Consider the following 21267-nt stretch of genomic DNA (forward strand, 5'->3'; position numbering starts at 1 on the left):
AGATTCTTGGCATCTACAAAATGGTAGGTCACTGCAGATCATGGAGCTTGCTGAATGAACATGCGGCACTTAATAGGTGCACAATATAAGAATATGTGTTAACTGGTTTTCATTTTTGATACCCAAATGTTGGCCTGCATTTTACTCAAAGCCTTGAAAAGACGCTATGAATATTTTACGAGAGTTGAAACCGGTCTGTCGTAACCTTTGCTACATACTATATTCACTGCAAAGGAATGATCCAACTTCAATTAAAATATGGACTCATTCCAAAGTTGTTTAATAGCATACTTGATCTGTACATTCAGGCTTCTGCAGCTACCTTCTATATAACAAGTGTTACTATTGTCTAAGACCTGGTGGTAAAGCCAGTGATGCTGGAAGCCAGAACATAGGCCAACAAAGTTGTTACACTGCAGAATAATCCATTACTTTCTCGTTTCTAAATTTTCACAATTTCAAGTTCTCTGAAAGTAGCGGCTTTCCCACTGCTCTCCAGACTTCATCACAACTAAAACCTGTATTTGAACACTAGACATTCTCGCGACAATCAGCCAATGCGAGGCCTCCATCAAGGGCATGCATGACCAAGACGCGGTAAATGCTCAGATGAGGCGTTATATCATTCGCTTTAAAAGGTAGATTAATTGAGATGGCAACATTCAAGTTAAGAGTCTTATAAGGAAGACTCTTAACTTGAACGTTGCCATCTAAATGAATCGCATATGTAAGGAAACAGCTTCTTGTGCTTCAGACTATAATTATCCACGCGAACACTCTTAAATGCCACTGTTGTCCACACTCTCGCAGCCCTTATCTAAACTTCCAGATCAAAAAGCCCAACCGCGTATATTATTCTTAACGCCTTTTAAATGGATATTTAATTTGGACAGTGTGCTGCAGTTCTAGAGATCTTGCCATAGTTACCAAGAATAAACAGCTATGACACACGAGTAATATCAAACATCTTTAAAGATAAACATAAGAACCTTGCTGCTTAAGTAAGTTGAGTACCATTACGCAGCACCAAACAACAGGTATTCCTAGCTAAGCAACGTCTATTGCCTGGCTGTGAAAGAGATATTGTGAGCTTATCGAAGACATACAGGGGTTTACAACCCACCCACTGCTTACCATTCATTGGCTTTCCTGTCACTCATTTGCCTGCTTCTTATTCGTGTCCCAGCTTGTCACATTTTTGTTTGTCCGAGTTAATCAGTCTTGTGTAGATCCCTCCCGTGGAGCACAGCCTCCTTACCATCTCTGTGAAAAGTTGGCTTCTTTGCTTTCACTGCTTGCTTTTAGGGAACATTTTGGGCTTTTTACTTAAGCACTCCATGAGTGCATGCATTTTCCAGCTGTTTCGCCAGTATGCTAAGTCCCCGCCCATCCATGTTGCTCTCGCTCGCCCAAGTGCTTCTCTCCACCTACCCGCTGTGTTGCTTTTTTTTCCCTCCACGGCTAACAGTACTGCTTCTCCCTTACCCCTGCCTCTCCCCAACCGACTCTCTTAACAGCCACCTTTTTTCAATCCAAGTACTTTTGCACTTAGTTTCAAAATGGCGCTTTGCTTTATTTGGCTGATTCACCATGAATGGAGTTAGAACAGTAAATGAGCCTCCTGAATTATTTGTGGGGCAGTTCCGCTTTCCCGAAATATTCCAGAACAGGAGTTAGAATAGTAAATGTGACCTCCCAGAGCATGCCACACTCACTGCTACCCTCAGGACACAACTTCCGGCAAGAAATACAAACAAGAGCATCCCCAAACTCAACCTACCGGCATCAGCCACATGCTCTTTCAAAGCCACTGGAGCTTCTTAACACTTCACCATGTTGATCCGTACAAGTGTAAGGACCATTCCTAGAAGAGGGCATGTAAGTGTTTCTGGTAACTCCGTACAATGCCAATGCACGTGTTCCAGTATGGTGACCCTGCGTGGCAGGGTTGGTGTGTCAATGGAAACGGGGACATTGGCAAATTCTGATACTATTGACTGCGATGCAGTCAACTGTTTAGTTATGTGCTTGGAAGCAGAGGTTTTTCTAAAAAGAGAATGTTAAAATAAGCTGAGTTGTCACTTTTTGAGGCGCTTTAGAGCTGGAAGGTCCCGTGGTGCTTGGTTTCAGCAATGTGCCCCGTAGGGCAGTGTAGCGTGGCGACAATCTTTCTTGGGAACCTTAGCCACTGCTTGCTGAACCCACAAATTGGGAGTTAAATGCAATCTTCAGAGGGGTCCACGAAATCACATGATCAACAATGTCAGCGCTCATTAAGGACACGGAAATATCAATTTTGGTAAATAAATAATCCCCTCTCTCCGCTGTAGCACACCATTGCAACTTTTTGCTGCAATACTTTGGGGATGGTGGTGGGCCTGGGGTTACAAAGGAGACCGGTGAGTTTTATGGCAACCACGGGCTTGCTGTAGCAGTGCGAGCCAACTCAACTTCCCCATCCTGAAACCTCGCTGTCTGCACTCACTGTAGCCCAGGGTGTCAATGGAGTAGACAGTGTCCCGGGGCTCTGCCTCTCTGCTCCACCCTCCAGCGTCAAGCACGCGCCCCTCAACTTCTGATGCCGCAGCACTTGGCGCTCTGGGTCTCCATTCCTGTGTGCCTACCCTCTTTACCTCAACCTTCTGGTTTAAATGTGTGGCTGACCGTTACCGGAACAGAGGTCAGTAAAACAATGAATTACTATCAGCCCCTCTGAGCACTCCGGGCATGCACAAGGCGAAGGCGGGCTGTGGCAGCAGCAAAGCACGAGGGCACAACTGCTTTCCTCGCCAGAGCCACCGCTGCAGCAATAACTTGAGTGTAGTTACTGTGCGTCACCCCGGTTCCTTCCATTCTAAATCCGCCATCTTCCTTCTGCCGTGCACTGCCCCTGAGCCTCCAGCGGCCCTTCCTTGCTCGCCAGTGCAGGCTACCAGACTCCTGGCAATGTTTGGTGGTATCTGGTGCCCCTGCTGGTTTTGGTGCGTCTCTCACGGTAATATTTCGGACTCCTATGCTATTCCAGTTCTCTCTGTGGCTTTAACGCTTAAATAGATTTTTTCACCATAAAAAAAAAAAAGACTGATTTTTTTTTTCTTTTTTCCGGAACTTCATGATCTTTAGGATTATAGTTGCATTTATAAAAAACGAAAAATAAAAAAAATGAAATCGGGGAATAAGTATAAGTGAAGGCCAATCGCGTTTCCTTTGTGGTGGAAAAAACCCCAAAGAACCGGGGCTTCAACAGCGGTGCATGACCCGCGAGCGTCAGAAGCACCGATCATAGCTTTAGGCACTAGAGGGGATGGTGAAAGATTAACATAAGTGTTTATAACAGAGCTACTGCATTGATTTATTTCTACAAGGCAGCTTCTTCAAGTGACTAAAAATGGATTTATTCTAAACCATTCTAAGAATATTCCGCTAAACGAACACGGAGGAATATAGGTCAGGTTAAATCGCTGAAAATAAAAACGATTAAAGTTTAATGTGTCGTTTAAGAATACGTGTACGCAGAATTCTCCGAAAAGGGATTCGTCTAAGTACAGCCCAGTGTGCTGCAAAGGACCCACTGAAAAGCTAGACATGGAGGGAAAAAAAGAGACGGAAGGGAAAAAAAGAGACGGAGAGAGAGGCCTCGCTCTTCAGCCTGGGCCTCTCACCAGCCCTCGGCTTGGTTTCAACTCCTTGGCTCTTAAATACTCCCGGGTTTACTGCCCTCATAACGAACTGTACACGAACAGGTGATTAACACCAATGCCACCAACACTTGGCACTTTTTTTGCAGCTTGGGGCACTTCCAAACTATTTCCGGTTTAAGGCAAGTGGCACACAAAGGCAAGTGCCAGAGTCTGCGAAAGAGTCAGAAGTGTGGAAGTGACGGTGTTTTTATTTTCAGAGTGCCTAATATACCGAAATAGCCTGTCTCCTCAGATTTAATGCAACTACACTGACAGCCATCTTGGGCAACACCTGACCCTCTAAGATAAGAGGCAACTGAGCGTGGTGTCTCTTCTACTGCCTGCCACACCACAGCCCACAACATTTTGCAAGGTAAGCATTACAGGCCAGGCCTAAAATTAAGAGCAGTGACTACGTGTGTGTGTGTGAGTGTGTGACGGGGGTAGTGTTGGAAGTGCTTCAGTACCTCAGGTGAGAGGGGGTGACTTGCAGGAAATGGTTCCCACTGAAGAGAAGACCGGTTTCCTTTGCACTGACTAGCATTCCCGTCTTGTTAGTCCACATGAAGAGGACGGCCTCCAAGACATTTCATCACAACAAGAAGCCAGGAACCCAGAGTGTCATGGAATTACCTAAGTGCAGCGTAAGGTTCCTGCTTGCTCTTCCTTGCTCAATGCACCCTAAACTAGACACAAAGAAATTGTACCGGGTTCAGGCTTTTGGGAGGGGGGTGGGGCCGCCTGGATTTTCTCAATGTAGATGTTTCAGAATTCATACACCTGAAACCAGTCAGGGGCAGTTGATCTCAAATGCAGAAAAATAAAGTTGCACCTCGAACATGGAGTAGCACGCACTGGAGTAATTTACAGCTGCCCAAAGGGCAAACATTAAATAGTAAATCAACCAGCCATGGATAAAATGGCCACAATCTTGTGAGAATCTAGTATCCCACGATTCCCGCAAGCATTTTCCCGACATCCGGCCCGCGCATTTCTGCACATCTGGGATTGTGGCCATTGGAACCATGGCGGTTTGATTTACTATTGAATGTTTGACCTAACAAAAATTGACTTAGGTGCCACCGGCTCAAATGTATAACTACATGCAGATAATCTACTTAGAAAAATGAGGAAACCTTTTTGGAGTTTTTGCTGAAATTTGGGGTGTTCCTTTTTGGCTTGACTCATACTCTGTTGAATTAGTGCCCTGAAGAAGCCCTTGTATTTGGGTGAAACGTGTTGGCTGCGTCTTTATATTTAAAGGATTTTGAATTTTGAAGAGAAGAAATAAAAGAAAAAAAAGAATAAAAGACTTATCTGGTTCAAACTGAAAACTATGGACTCAAATTGTTGAAAGACCTCTTTTTCACTCTGAATTTAGGTTTATGATTATGTTACCTTTTCAAATTGTTATTTAATTGTTTCCAATTCGTGGCCATGTGGCAGCTGGTCATTTGAAACTGGCAACATAGCTAGTTTATGACTCTTTGTGACCATACTGAGTGGTGCAGTAATTTATGCCTAGCTGCCACTCTTTGTCTGTTGTACATAGGAACGTATCTCGGCATCCAGTGACTTACTTCATTCATCCTTTTTCCCACAAAGACAGCTTCCACTCTCCTTTCAGAGAGCTGATCAACTACTGCTATGTGTGACTGCCAACGTGAACCATTATATTGCAATTTATCTAGAAGCCTTTGAGTCCATGAACTATTTAGCTGTCAGCGAGCGCGCTCCTGTGTGAGTGAGCGAGATCTGCAAGTGTATGCGTCCACACACACACGTTTATCCGGCAATCCTATCAGTCAGTGTGTAACTAAAAAAATAAATTGTGGGATTTCTCTTTCGCTTCTAGGTAAAGCCAAGCAGCAGTAAATTCTTCAGCCCGCCGGAATGCCCGTTTATTCCCATCGGGCATTTCCCCGGGGGGCTGGAACCTATGGAGAGTTGGTTTTGAAGGTAGAGTGCCTCGGTTAGCACCTGTGCTACTTTCTTCAGCTCCCCAGGTGAAAGCAGAAGGCACTGCATGTGCTTTAGGCGAGACAGATGAAACTCGTAGGAGAAACAATAGGAAGGGAGAGGGCTGATTGGTACATTTTTGTTAAGTGCTCATTTTTTGTCTCTTGCCGGGCTCTGCGTCTATGTCATTCTGTGCCTGCAGTCAGACTCCTTTAGAAAGCGTGTTCCCAGTCTAGCATCTGTACAGCACTGTAAGGCCCGGTCGTTTTAGAGCTCCTCGCGTGGTGGCTGGCGTGCTCATCGCTCAGAATTCAAGTGATTTATTTTCGCTACAATTGGTTAGTAAAACTTGTTCAGTCCATTGAGAGGTTTAGTAATGTTCGTATAGGTTCCCTGGAAATAATAAGCGGAGATTTACCTTGAGTCAGATCAACTTTGTTATCTATCCAACAGAGCCATCCAGTTTATCAGCCAAGCGAGGTCTTGGAATTCTTCAGGCAGGTGTTTATATGTCAGAAACTGGGGATCCACCAAGGTGTTTCACTGCTGACAGACCATACTGAGGCAAGCTTCAGGCAGAAACATACAGCCAGCTCACAAGCTACCCTCTGTTGTGAAAATAACCCTTAACAAACCTCCATATTTAAAGTAACATAATTAGATGAAAAATATACTTGCTTCAGCCTCCTCTACTACCAAAGAGGATCACACAAGACACTGGCCCCCTCTAAGCTCAGTCTAGAGGGGACTAATTTACCGCTGCAAAGACTTGAAGTCTGTATGACTGCAGAGTGAAAGAATTGGCCCTGCTATTTTGGACATCTACTTAGTTACAACTGCTACACTTCCGTCATAATATTATCATCAGTGGGAAAATAGTACTGCGTGGGTCATTTTTCATTCCCAAAGAAGTCACTTAATACTGACCACAACTCTTTTCTCTCTCTTTTTTGTCTCTCTCTTTTTTTTCTCTTTCTCTCTCTCTCTCTCTTTTTTTTCTCTCTCTCTCTCTCTCTCTCTCTCCCCCCCCCCCCCGCAACCCCAACCCCCCCATTATCCTTCCTTATAGCCTACTACACAGGTTCGTTGCTCGAGTTCAAGGAGAGGCTGACAGGCTTTGCATTTAAGTTCAAGAAATACCTTTCTCAAGGTGCATTAGCATCACATTAAAAATACTGTCCACCAAGGTGCTTGGGCAACTCTGATATTCTATGCAAGCTCTGAAAAAAGACCATTAAATCCCCATTAGGTCTTAAAGTACTGGAAATATACCCTGTCTCTGTTCACCTAAGAATCTTGCAGTTTAGGGGTTCTGGCAGAGGCCAAAGCTGCAAACTTATATATTAATAATATGTTTTCACACACAACTGTGGTCTCTTTAATGCTTGTAGTTCTTATTCCGCTCCTCATCCTTTGCCGTTAGCCCTTAAGGCATTAACATTCCAGAGAATTGTAGGACGGAATATCGAGGCAAGATATCTAGATAGGGGCAGAATATCGAAAGGTAAGTGCATATAGAAGAAGTACAAACGTACTATTCTTAAATCCATATTTATGCACCTTGAAGATATTTATATCGCCATGGTACATATATGCGGAGTTAGGTATATTAAATCTATGCTCACTTGCCTTGCAATATTTTGTCCTTCGATATTGAGTCCATGATATTTGGTGCCATCAAGGTCCTACCTTGGTACTCCGGGGCCACGTTCTGTAAAACAATCGCGCAGAAGAGGGGATACACTCCCTCTCACCATTTTCTCTGTTACATCAGTCCCTACTGCATGCAGTTACTGAATTAGGCTCACATGAAGCTTAAATTGCCTGTTTATCCTCCTGCACAGCCCTCAGTACGCAGCCTAGGCTTTCTCACCAGCCCCTACCTTTCTCCTGGGTATTCAAACGTTGTAATGCTGCCCCCAGTGAAAAAAGAAACTTAATCGAGCCCCCCTCAGAACTTTACACAATTATTCCATTAAATTGGCAACGTTTAAATGTGTCTTGACTTATGTACACACAAGACATATTTTAAAATTGCAGGTAAATACTCTTACTGTTTCAAAAATGCAAACTAATACATGATTGCCGAACATACTATTCTGGTCAGGCAGCCCTCAGCAACGAGTAAAAGTATCCACAGTATGAATAGTAGAAATAGGGGTGGGGGTTTAGAAGAATATTTGGAGTCCCTTCCCTTTTGACACCTTCTCCCAGCCAGATGTAAATGGCAAAAGATAACAGTGATGGCCCATTACAGAGCGGCTTAGTGATGTTCATTTTTTCCCCTAATTAAAACAAAGCACTGCTGTCAGCATAATGCTTCTTTTGACCACAGTCTGGCGCCCCCCCCCCCCCCACCCCCCGGGATCACTTGAGGCCCACCCCCAGTTTGAAGACCCCCGCCGTAAAGCTTAAGCTATGTAAAAACAAAGCAAGAGAAAACTGTATGCTTAGGGCTTGCCTTTAAACCTGGTTTGCTACTCCCCTCCTCATTAAACGTAAATGGACAGCTGGCTAATCCCATTGGCACCAACATTTGCCACTTTTGTGTAGTTTGGGGCAGGAACCATCTACTCACAGCTAGAAGGTAAGTGGCACACAAGGGCGAGTGCCAGAGCTTAGAAGCAGAAATGCTGACTATGAAATATGTTTTCTGCATAATTATGGATTTGATGCATGGTCAACCATCAGCTGTTGCACAATTTGAAGATTAGCACATAATCCGTTAATAGCTCGTGAATCAAACGTTTCTAAGAACTTTGCACATTAAATGTAATGCAGCTTCTGCCTCTTAAACGTTAAAGGGTCATTAGTCACCAACTGAGTGCTATATTCATTCAGTTAAAAAGGAGAGAATGTGAGCAGAGTTAGTCGGTATTCCTAATACTCTGTTTTTTTGCCTCAAGTAGGAAATAAACGAGTAGTTTTCTTAATTCAGAGACGACTGTTTTCTAAAGCATTAGGATGCGTTGTCAACCAACACTTGTGCATGTTAAAATGTAATATCTCCAGGAGAATATTGGAAAAGAATGTGCCACATAAATTGCTTTAATCGCACAATACAGCACATTATTTACTTTTTCATTAATAACTAATTAACCTTACCCCTTAATTTGGTCCTAGATTGCCACATAACGCCCATCTGCACCGCTTATAAGAAACCTTTCTGTGCATGATATTTCAGCTACCAGTTCTAGGATAAACTATCTCCCTTCATATTACTGTGATTTCTCCTTTAGGAACCTGTGAAAAGCAATGCGCACACAGAGGCAGCTAGCAGAATCATTGATTGATTTTCTTTTCCATTATCATTTATCGGATTTTCACTGTGAAGTACTTTTATACAAAACACTTGTCAAACAGCACTTATTCTTCACTGGAAATCATTTTGATTAACACCACACAGTAAATGCCCAGTTTCAAATAGGATCTGAAGACTGGTGAGTAAGTAGAGGGTCAAAAAATACACATGTTGCTATACAAGGTTGAGCTGTAGGTTAGGGTAATTAAAAATATGACAATTTTTCAGTAGGCTCAAAATTCAACTATATATTTCTATAGAAACAAGATATTTCTGCATGCTCAGGGATCAGATTTGCTCTAACAAAAGAAGGGCATGTTTTCAATAAGCAACTAATAGCCTAACCGATTTTCCGACTGTACTGCCAATTTTTCCTTCAGTTCCCTAACAATTTTTTTGCACATTGTTTTTTCATGGCTTCCCTCAAGCCTCATTAACACTTCAGTTGGCATTTGCCATGGAAGCTCTCCATTTCTAAATACATCAAGGCGTCTTAGTCGAGTGTCTATTCTAGTTGTCCATTAGGAACACAGGAAAAACTTTTCAAATATTTCCTACTGAGATGTTATGTTATGTTATATGGCTCTTATAGAGCGCTTATCACCACTGGTCTCTAAGCGCTAAACAGGCGCCCCACAAACATCATGCCCCTCCCGACCATCCGCTAATACCCAATTAGGCCGAAGATGTTACCGTGCCAAACAAGAATGTCTTCAGTTTTTTTCTGAAGGAAAGAAGGTTGAATTCTTCCTTCAGACTCGGCGGAAGGGCATTCCAGAGTTGAGGAATGAGTACTGAGAAAGCCCTACCTCCTTTGGTTTTTAAATTGAATCTAGGTTGAGCCAAATTTGGGACAGAGCCAGAGCGCAGTGACCTACCGGGAACATACTTCCTTAATCGCTGTTTAATATATTCCGGGGCATTACCAAATAGTGCTTTATGAGCAATACAGAGGCCCTTGAAATGGACCCTAAGCTTCACAGGAAGCCAATGCAATTTGCGAAGGAGAGTGGATGCATGTGCACTTCTGGGGAGAGAAAAGACCAGTCTGGCAGCGTCGTTTTGCACGACTTGCAATTTCCTCATCAGCTTCTGTGACAGGCCCAGATACAGAATGTTGCCGTAATCTAGCCTCGAGATGACAGTAGCGGCGACAACAGTCTGTAGCGTGGAGGCAGAGAGAATGGCAGTAAGTTTACGCAGCTGCCGCATCACGGCCGTGCAGGAGCCTACCACTGCCGACACCTGGGGGGCCATAGAGAGAGCCGCATCGATCTTTAGGCCAAGACTCTTCACTACCGTCCCCGGTCTTGGAGTTTTGCCGAGTTCTGGAGGCCAATACAGATCATCCCAGGGATTGGCCATGTTGGTCACCACCAGAACCTCCGTTTTGTCTGCATTGACTTTAAGGAAGTTATTAGTCATCCAGTTGACCGTGAATCTCAGAAGATCTCTGACTGCTTCCTGGGCCTCTGATGTGTCACCCAGCCGGACCAGTAACTGTGTGTCGTCTGCGTAGTTAAAGACCTCACAGTTCTTACACGTGAGTTGCTCAATCAGGGGCTGCAGATAGATATTAAACAGTAGGGGGGAGAGTGCAGATCCTTGAGGGACCCCCCAGGTCACATCACTACTCCCTGATAGCTGATCCCCCATTTGAACCCTCTGAGTACGACCCGACAGGAAGGACTCCAGCCACTTGTATGCCTGGCCGGCAATCCCCAACTTCGCGATACGGCTCAGCAAGATGGAATGGCTGACCGTATCGAAAGCTGCCGAGAGATCTAACAGAATCAGAGCGCAAGGTTGTTTATTGTCGGCTCTTACTCTTAACTCGTCGGTGACCGTGGCCATCACCAGTTCCGTACTATGTTGTGGTCGGAATCCCGCCTGCCTAACATGTAGGAGATGGTGTTCCTCTAAGTAGTGGGTGACTACGTTCAAGACATGTTTTTCTAAGATCTTGCTTAGAAACGGCAGCTGAGAGTTAGGCCTGTAGTTTTTTAATTCTAAAGGGTCGGTACCTGCTTTCTTCAGAAGTGGGGAAACCCTAGCCTCCTTCAGGGATGCTGGGAGGTAGCCCGCATCCAATGAGGCATTGATTAGCTGCAAAAGCTGGGATTGGATACCTGGCAGGGCTAGTTTGAAAATTTTCGGAGGGCAGGGGTCACTGGAAGATCCTGATTTTATACGGCTAGCCAGTTCTATCAGGTGCTCTCCATTGATGGCGGGAAACCTGACCAAAGATCCTACGGCCTGCAAGCTGTCCATACCAAGTTGTGATGGCAAACTGTCCGAGAGCCTCGAGATATCCGAGAGGATATCCTGCACCTTTTGGAGGAAGAAACCTTGGAAGGCGTTGCAGTCAGGCTGGGCCAGAGTATTTAGCACATACAAATCATATTTCCAACTCTTATTGACCATTTCAGCAATAATGCCCATTCAGTGCCCATGAAGAGGTGTAATCAAGCCATTGTGTGATCAGCTGCCAGCCAGGAGACGTAGGTTTCAATAGCAGCTAACCAAGTGAGTCCCACTGGCAGATCCTGGGCAAATAATTTCGTCACCTTTACTTCAATTACTACCATTGCCATTAATAGGATAACTTAGAATGACATAGCTATTCACTCCATAAAATCACAGGAAATTCATGTTCATATGTTTTGCCCAGATGTTCAAAAATTCACTTTTAAGGTTTAATCGGGGACTTTGCAAATTTAAAAAAAACTGTTTTTAATTTTGCAGTGGGTGCAGTGTATGGGTCAGGAATGTCCCCTGTATGGATAAGGAGAGTGTGCCTGAGTTTCCCAAATATCAAGTCTCTGGTTATTTTTTACCTCTGCATACCAGCCCATCATTTATGCCCAGTGCTTACGTGGCAATGAAATGAGACACAGAGCTAATTAGTTCTATGGGTGGAGGGGCACAAACTCCTTTACTTAGGATGGCTTCCATCTGCTCACTGGCTTACAAAGGCCTGAGTGTTGGCAGTGACTTATTGTACCTCTAGATCGGGCCTTTTTACCTGCAACATTCACAGAGATGAGCCTACAGGCCTCACTTTGATAGCACCCTGCAATCGGGTGCTCTGCTCCAACCACATGGCACATGGATGCCACAAACGTGCCTTCTGGATCTCCTTTGTGGGGATGTTACAGAAGTTGGACTACAGAGGGAACATTCGAGGTGACAATGAGGAGAGCTGTACTCTTCCAAAGCATTACTGAATTCCTCTGAAAGGAGCCACAGTTTAAGGAGTGGAGAACAGGAGACCGGGGGCCCCTTCGAAGCACAAGAACAGTTTTTACCCTCCTTCTGATCCATTCGTCCCCAGAGGTGTTACCCCCACCAGATTCAAAGGCAGCTGAGCAAATAAACCTCTCCCTTCCTTTGCATTTGTTTTGAGTCTCCCTGACCGGGAACTCCCAGCCTCATCCTATTCTTTCAACTGACATTAGAGGGCAAACGCAGAAGCACAATAAGTCTGAAAGAACTATGCAAACATTTAGGAACTGTTTGAAAGCAGTCCCAGAGCTGGAGCATCGGAATCCACAATCTAGGCCTGCAAATTGAGCAGAAATAAGAGACAGAAACCACCAGTCAAGGAACCAGGATTTCAAATCAACCAGCGCCGGGAGCCCCACACCAATGAAGAACAAGAAAGACCTGAACAGCAGGGTTTGGAGTCGATGACTACTAACTCCCATTACATATTTGGAGAATTGACAGCTGGAAGATCTTCAACCTCCTGGGAAAGAATAGCATTGCAACCGCCTTTTAAAAAAAAAAAAAAAGGTGCACAGCAATGGGTGAATAGGGTGGTGGCGGTACCCATGCACAAAGGTGTCTGCTTAGGAGAGGAGGGCCGTACGAACTGAACGCTGGCTCTGTGTAGCCCAGGGACGGATCAGCAGTGCCAGACAGTGTTTTGAGGGAATATGAGACGTTATTTTGCAAGCCATTACTTCGCATGCTATTACTACGCGGTTATACCACAGGCAATGCGTTGTTACATCGCATGCGTAGTAACGCTTGCGAAGTAATGGCATGCGTACAAACAGCCGCATACTAGTGGCTGTTGATCGTTTTAAGGCCCTATAACTCTGGCCCAACTGCAATGCACCCTGCAGCAAGGCAACTGGCTCACGCCAAATATGTGTTAGCACTTTAATTTGCCCCCAGCCAAAAAGGGCCAGGATATGACAAAAGTGACTATAGAGGGCAGATTTTAAAAAAGAACAAAAGTGACAGCCTGGCACTTGAAAAAAAACTGCCACTGCAGGCTCTAGAGGAGGATGACCGCTACAACCCAGGGTGGGCTCTTAATTTGTTTGGCCGGAGGGCTCGGGCTTCCAGCCCAAGAAAAATCCACAACAAAGACTTTCCTCTGCAACCAGTGCCATAGAATGCAGGCGCTGGCTTTCTGTGTTAGCACAGCCCCTCCTCTTTATAACTGGAGATGCACATCTGTGCACAGCCACACCATGGGCGCCCGCTGCTCGAGTTAGCAGAACCAGGTTAGAGTGGTCAAGGCTGCTTCCCTGGGACAGTGTATGGTTTCACACTCCAGTGAGAGAGGGGTCTCCCTCTCAGACTGAAGTCTTAGTGGCGTGCACCTGGGCATCACCATTTAACAATACTATTGATGAACCAAGGCTGCTGGGACCTCAATAACTGTAACAGACACTCAGCAGCAGCACATATAGTTTAGAAACTGCCATACTCCATCATGGTAGCAAGTGCTATATACATGAAAACCTTTTTCCCTCTCCTCCGACTAGCCTTCTCAATCCAAATAACCAACATATCTAGCACTCAAATCACTCTCATATTTCACTATACTAATTCACCACTAATCCTTTATGGGTTCCAGAGTAGCGTGCTACTCGCCGAAAAAGCGATTCAACGCCTCATCAGGTGTCGTAAGTGATATATAAATGTAATTACAATACAATACAATACTCCACCAGTTCATCAAAAGCTTCTGGGAAGTGAAAGGAGATTGTACTCAATAGCCTGTGTTTACACTGACCTTGTCCTGACACTTGTAAGAATCAGACAGCAACATGCAGCTAGGATTGGCTAACTCTCCCTCCCCCACAACTCCCCAGTGATAACCGTGTGTACTATTTTCAAAGTCTGCATTTCATGGGTAGTTTGGTGCTGTTTGTTTTGAATATTTTTTTGTTTGTTTTCAAGGTAAAGCACTGGCTGGATAAATATTTACTAACTTATTTGCTCAAGCACCATATTTCTACCTCATATCAACAGCCTGCGTAAACCTTGGTCTAAATGGGTTCACCTGTTCAGTTTTGGGTTCAACAGTCAGGTATGCACCAGGATATCTACAGTAAAACGCTCTCAAGCAAAGCAACCAAACTGCCCTTTGACTCTTGCCAAGGTTCCCACAGTAATTAAATCTCTAGGTGTTGCTGGGAATCCACCAAGAATCTCTCATTCTTTGCTTTGGGTTTCATTAATACAAAGGCTAAACACAATGTGCTTATGGCTTTAAACAAAAATGTATAATCGCAGATAAAGGCTACTTAAACAGCTGTTTTACATTTATCTAGGTCAACCCCGTTTGCTTAATTCTGGCGAATCTCGTTCTTTTCTGTCTGTTTTCAGACTGGTCTGAAGGTTAAAAAAAAAAAAGACACCAAAATAAAACCCTTTACCATCAAACACAGCTTGTTAGGAGTAGCAGCTCACCTGGTCGTCAGTCGAACGTCACTGCGCTTTCCAAGGGCACCGGCCACGCAGCAGAGCGCGCAAGATGAGAGGTTTCAATGTCCCCTGGTCTCGTCACATCATCACCTCGAGGACAAAGGCCCCTGTAAACGGAGATGACCTGGGTGTTATTAAACGGGACACTCACTTCACGGAAGCAGCCTACAGGCGACGCCGGCATAATTACAAACCCGCCTGGTTTAGCCACAGAAACCCACGCACCGCTGTTCACCCCTGCAAGCACCAAAGGGAGGACATTGGGCAACCAGATGCCGGGTAGCACGTCTGAGGAGTTAAATATCCCTACAAGTAGTTACAAACTTAAGACTTCGCCGAGACAATTTCCTGCCTTTTAGTTGGATTTATTTCTTCAGTCATACCGTGTCTATCGTCTCGAGGAGCGCAAAATAAGCGGGCACGGGGACGCCTCTCAGTCACCAAGCTAACAAAACGGTGGAGCCGCTCACAGGTGGGTAGCAATACAACTATTAAAACTAATAAAACCTAAAATAAAACAAACACCAACAGCGGTCTGCTCGCAAATCCGCTTAAACTGACACAGTGAGCCCCGGTACAAAATAAGTATAATGCATGTGAAATACTTCATACAGTAGTGTAAAAAGTGTATTAATCTGCCTTCTGCTGCCTCGCAGACTACTACAAAGGCGACAGACGCCGATTTCATCACCCGGCCGAGGAGGCGGCCATGGATACGCCCTCTTCCCCCAAGGACTCCTAATGCCACTAAACGCTGGGCCCTGGGGAACCCAACAGAAAGCAGACGGGGCAGGTGTGCGTCGACGTCAGCAGCTTACGCCGGAGCCTCGCGGAACGCCGCGAAGCACGCCGCACATCACCTGCACCATGAGCCCACTGCACCTCTGGGTGTGATGCGCAACTGTCATTTCAAAGAATGTTACTGGCTACCAAGGCCCTGTAAAATCAGTTTACGACCCGAACTGTAAAACTCACTCGGGTGAGCGTGTGTATGGCGGCGCACATTACACTTACTGAAGGCATCCCAGAGGTCACTTAAGTTGATGAATGGAACCAAGCAGGGATTGGAGGTAATTATAAGCTTTAAAGAAACAAGGCTGGAAGAGCCATTCTTAAGGCTGGGGCAAGGCCTGTCCTAAATGCAAAGCAGAGAACGAGTTCACCTAATCCTGCAGCCAGCTTCTTTGCTTCCTGGAGCTCATACGCCTCCTTTAAGTACTCCACGAATAACCAAAATAACATCAAATGTGTTCAAATATCTCCCTGCCTAAAGGCGACCATCACATAAAAGTAACAGTTAACTCTTCTCTCTTTCTCCTACCCCTGTCTCTTTTTAGGGTACCTTTATGTCACCCCTTCCCCTCCAATTCCACAAGCCCCCACCCCTCCCCCCTGGATTTCACACAATCAAGATCCTGAGTAATTATAAATGTGTTTGGTTCTGTAACCGGATGATTATATTCGGTTCTATTCTGCATTGTACACTTGTTTCACAAGTATCTTTCTCACTATTACTGTACGATACCACGCTGTTTTCCCCCTCCCTTATCTTTCTATCCCCGAATAACTATGGGGCATATTATCAAGAAAGGCGATAAAATTATCGCCGCTTTAGCGGCAGAAAACTGCCGCTAAAACGGTGATAATGGGCTTGATAATATGCTCTATGGAATTCCAATTGAAGCCCATGTTAGATGTCCTTCACATCTAACATGGACTTCAATTTTTTTTTTTTTTTTTTTCAATTGGAATTCCATAGAGCATATTATCAAGCCCATTATCGCCCTTTTAGCGGCAGTTTTCTGCCGCTAAAGCGGCGATAATTTTATCGCCTGTCTTGATAATATGCCCCAAAGTAATTTGAAATCAAAAAAACTCCTAGTCTAATGGCGACCATCAAACTCGAGTCAACAAATTTTGAGAAGGGAGGAATTCCTTTTTAGGTTTCGCCTATCAGACAGTGCAAGCTACCTGGTTTGTGGATATGTATTGTATGTGGGCTTACCAAAAACTTACAGTGGGCTTATAGCCCGTCCATTGGTTGGCATTGATTGGCTTTGCAACTCAAGTTCTTGATTCTTATTTAGTGGATTACCGTCCTCTTCATGCATTTGTCCCTCCCCTGCTGCACAACCTCTTCACCATCTCTCTGACTGGCAGAAATGCAGCCTTCCAATGCTCACCTATGGCACTACCTTTTTGTTTTGGTTTTGGGACCATTGAGACTGCACGTTTTTTTCCAGGCCTTCTCACTAATATGCTTCTCCCGCTGACAAATATCCACCCTGGCTCGCTCGTCTGCTGCTTTCCCCTCCCCCACGGGTTTATTTTACTTTTATATTCTGTCCCACTACACGGGTGTATTTTCTATGAATATCTTAAATTTTTGCTGCTTCTGGTCCCTCTGTCTTTAGTTCAAATTCATGTTTAAAAAATGACCTTCATAACATTTCATAGGTGTGCAAAGCGTAATGACTCCTGCGTGTGCCTGCCTATAAAATGAAGCTCTCAGCTGCTGCATCATCACATATTTTTTTCCTTTTTTATTTGATCCGATACTGTGCAGCATTGGCACAAAAATAGTTTTTGCTGATGCGGGACAGCATCAGCCAACAGCAATGGCAAAGCCAATAAGTCCAAAAGGGAGAGACATATTGGCTTTGCCAATGCTTGTTCACCCTAGGCCTCTAGGCTGCGGAGCAAGTCACAGATTAACATTGCACCAAACAGTAAAGCAGTTGAAAAATGTGCATCTCCAATAGTGACACATACCATCTATGCTCTTCATTTTTCCAGATACCCTGGTGCCAAGCATCAGTTAGATCCCAAAATACCACACAACATATCAACATTTTAAACCCTTATCTATCTACCTCCTATTTTAATTATTACCGCACTCTTGGCTGGAAACACAAAAAACACTTTAGACAATATTCACACCCTTAGTCTTGTTAGCTCAAACAAACACTACAGATCAAATGATGCACAAGAATACAGCAGAAGAGCGAACACCTTTTGTAAGACAAAATAAGTGAACTAGGGCTGAAGGGTAGATTTTATTTTTGCCCTAAGCCTTATGTAAAACTTAAAAGAATCTTACATCAAGCAGCGTCTTAAAGTTACGTAAATGTTAGTACCAGGGAACCTATTACATATTGGGCGTATTTATCCCTTCAAACAGGTGCGCTGTGCACAAACAGGGAAACTGCGCCCTATTTTGTTGAATGGCCTGCCCTCAGGCTAGCCACAAACTTGTGCTGCTCTTCAAAGATGCTCTGTGTTTCACTGTGCAAGCCGCAACCCACCTGCACTTTTAAGAGGGTGCAGTGAGTGACTGCACCCCCCTGCAAGGAGATGTGGGGGGGGGGGGTCTATAAGAACCCTACGTTCCTCTCCAGAGGGCTACTAACAGGGGGCGCACTGACAGTCAACTGTTTGCGGCGTATCGTCAGTATGTCTCCCGACAGCCTCTGTGCCTTTGTGCGCGCATCCATAATACGTCGCGGGTGCAGAGGTAACAAGATTATTTCATTTGCCTGAGGCCACACCCCCATGCAAATGAGGGAACGCCCTCTTGAGAAAGCGCTGGAGCACGTGTAGCTCCAGCGCTATCTGTATTACAGAAGGAGGCCCGTGTTTGCAGCTCGTTCTGTAATGCAATAGTGCCCCAGGGGCGCACAAAGCAGGCACAAATGCCTGTTGCACCCAAGGTGCTCTTCTGTAATACGGACCCAGATTGGTATGCAGGAGGTATTAAGTCTGTCTTCCAAAGCTAAATATCAGAGCTATTTAAGAAAACAACCCAAAGACACAAATAGGCACCATCTACTTTCATTAGAGAAGATTTTTAAAATTGGCATATCAATGTCTAAAAACAAAATGTATATAATATTAACAACAAATTATTTTTTGGCCATCAACCAAAAATCTTTTTGTGTAATGGACAAATAGCAGGAGCGGCTCCTCCACTTCAGCGGAGGAGCGTCGCCCCACAAGCCCCAGAGGGGAAAAATAAAATGGCAATAAAGCTTATTTATTACCGTTTAATTTTTCAGCAACCCGTCATGAACTAAGTGTCAGGACAAGGTGGGGCCAGCCCTGCCGAGTGTCAGCAGCAGAGAGCAATGCGCTTTAAAATGTGCATGTCTCGTTGCCCGGCTGTCTTGGGCCGGCCAGGCAGCCAGACAGGCGCATTTTAAAGTTCTCTAACCTAGCTGGGTTAGAGAAAGCGCAGGCCTCCAGTGCTCTTACTAGTGCAGAGAGGCTGCTCTAGCTAATCCGGACGCTGCTCTCGTGCTGTGAAAGCAATGCCAGGATTGCAGTGCAGTTTCCTGCTTCCGGGGATTCCATAAGACGCCGGAGGGAGGAGAATGGTACGCCGCAAAAAAAGGAAGAGAAGTTATTGTTTTTTATTTTTGTTGTGCCCCCGGTACATGCCAGCAGCCAATGACAAATAGTTGTTCTAGCTTTACAACTATTATTTAGAATATGACATCACTGCAATAGAAAGGTTTTCGATGGCATATGGTCCTTATGGGGATACAAATATATCAGTATGGGCAAAATAAATCGTAGAACAAATGGAAGCAATGTTAAAACAGCAGGAAATCGCTTGCATCTCAACAATCTACAAGCCTATGCAATTACACAACATCTGCATCTGCACGTTTTTTAGAATGGTGCATATATGTGTAACGGGGTCCACGTCTCTGTTGATGCAAACAGAGGATTCTGAATATCACAATATTTGGTTAGCGTTTTTTCCTGCTTTTATCACTTTTCCTTATGTATGCTTTTATTTTGCCTTGTAGAACATGATGGTCTTAAAAGAGCCAGCACCAGAGAGGCATAGTGTGACATGGTTACACTCGTAATCAACTGGATAAACACAAATTACATTAGGATAAATAACACTTTAATATTAATTGAATCTTTAGACTCTGCCATTACATATACACTTTAAATTGGTGCACGTACAATGCACAGTTCTAATTTGCTACTGATAATTACAAAATGAAAAGGTTTATTTCAATGTTTCATTAGAGGAATGAGAGACGACGGTTCCTGAAAACTGTTTTGGACCTGAAGAAGGTACGTTTCAAAGACTAATAGCGCAGCAATGCCGGTGGACAGTCACGAACTTAGGGGCATATCAACAACAACCGGCGATAATTATCTCTAAGCGCACTTAGCGCTAGGATAATTATCGCCGGCTAGCGTGAATTTTTATCGCTGAGATAGCGTGCTATTAGCAACGCTTATCTCAATAGCGATAAAAATCCTCACGCTAACAGGCTAACGTGAGATTATCGCTGGAAACCCAGCGATAATCTCACGTTACCTTGTTGATAGGGACAGGCAAACTTAGCCATGATATCCTCCTTCCATAGGATATCATGGCTAAGTCAGAAAAATACCAGACGTAAAAAAGCAGCGTTAACCGCGGTTAGCGCGGCTTTTTTTGTCTCTAACAGGGTTAGTGATATTCTTGATAATAGGAGAAATGTCGCTTAGCGACATTTCTCCTATTATTTTACTCTGGAACGCCCCCTTTGCATCTCATTAGAGATGCAAGGGGAAGCGTAGAGTAAAAGGGTGCTAACATGCAAATTTGCATGTTAGCACCCTGTTGTTGATAGGGCGCTAGTTTTATCTCTCCTTTTTTGGCTTTTAAAGCCAAAAAAGCAGAGATAAAGCCCTTGTTGATATGCCCCTACAGGCCATATTATCAAGACAGGCGATAAAATTATCGCCGCCTTAGCGGCAGAAAACTGCCGCTACAACGGCGATAATGGGCTTGATAATATGCTCTATGGAATTCCAATTGAAGCCCATGTTAGACGCCCTTCACATCTAACATGAGCTTCAATTGGAATTCCATAGAGCATATTATCAAGCCCATTATCGCCGTTTTAGCGGCAGTTTTCTGCCGCTAAAGCGGCGATAATTTTATCGCCTGGCTTGATAATATGCCCCCATAAGTCTTGTGCAAATACAGAGGAAGTGTAATTAGAGGATTTGCTGTCCTTTTTGTGTCGAAGTGCCTTTTCGGTGTTTTGGCAGAGCAGCCCTAGTCTGGAGTTTGACTATTTAACACACACTGTATGTTTCGGATTGCTCAGGGGCCCAGCTGCTGAAAAACAATTTATTATCCCTGTTGTCCAATTCGGATTAAAGATACTAAAGCTAGAACAGCCATTTAAGCAGTTTCCACACCGAAAACATTTTGAGTAACTGCAAGTAGTTATTTGCTAACTGTATATACAATGTGATTTTGATATTTGCACACCGATAAAAAAAAAAAAGTTTCTACAAACATCCCAAAAGTAGTGTGTGTTTACAATATGGTCGAACCTTTGGTTCCTATGAGTCCTATACATTTAGCAGCACGGAGCAGTCTCTCTACCATAGGGATACAAATAATTATTTCACTTCAATACACAGAACAGCTTGCCTGGTAGTAGCAAACATTTCGAAACACTACGTGAATGAATGGCATACTATGGAGGGGGATTTACAGGTATGCAAACAATGCACAACCGTACTTTCCTTATGCAGGCTAAGATGGTGCGGGCTGAACCCATCTCAAATGGTACCTTA

The 21267-nt window shown here is 44.3% G+C and overlaps 1 protein-coding gene across 2 annotated transcripts in view; it reads right to left on the minus strand.

Moving 5' to 3' along the window:
• The window catches only part of PCGF3 (polycomb group ring finger 3), a 326964-nt gene that overhangs the window by 198275 nt on the left and 107422 nt on the right, over window positions 1-21267 (minus strand). Inside the window, exon 2 of one of the 2 annotated variants that reach the window (XM_085641122.1) lies at window positions 14653-14774. The exons of the other annotated variant lie outside the window; for it this stretch is intronic. The gene's annotated coding sequence lies outside the window, so the exon portion shown is untranslated. The remainder of the gene's footprint in view (window positions 1-14652; window positions 14775-21267) is intronic. 2 annotated transcript variants of the gene reach the window in all.

The sequence above is a fragment of the Triturus cristatus genome, chromosome 2_2, assembly GCF_964204655.1.
Source record: "Triturus cristatus chromosome 2_2, aTriCri1.1, whole genome shotgun sequence".
Classification (NCBI taxonomy): Eukaryota; Metazoa; Chordata; class Amphibia; order Caudata; family Salamandridae; genus Triturus; species Triturus cristatus.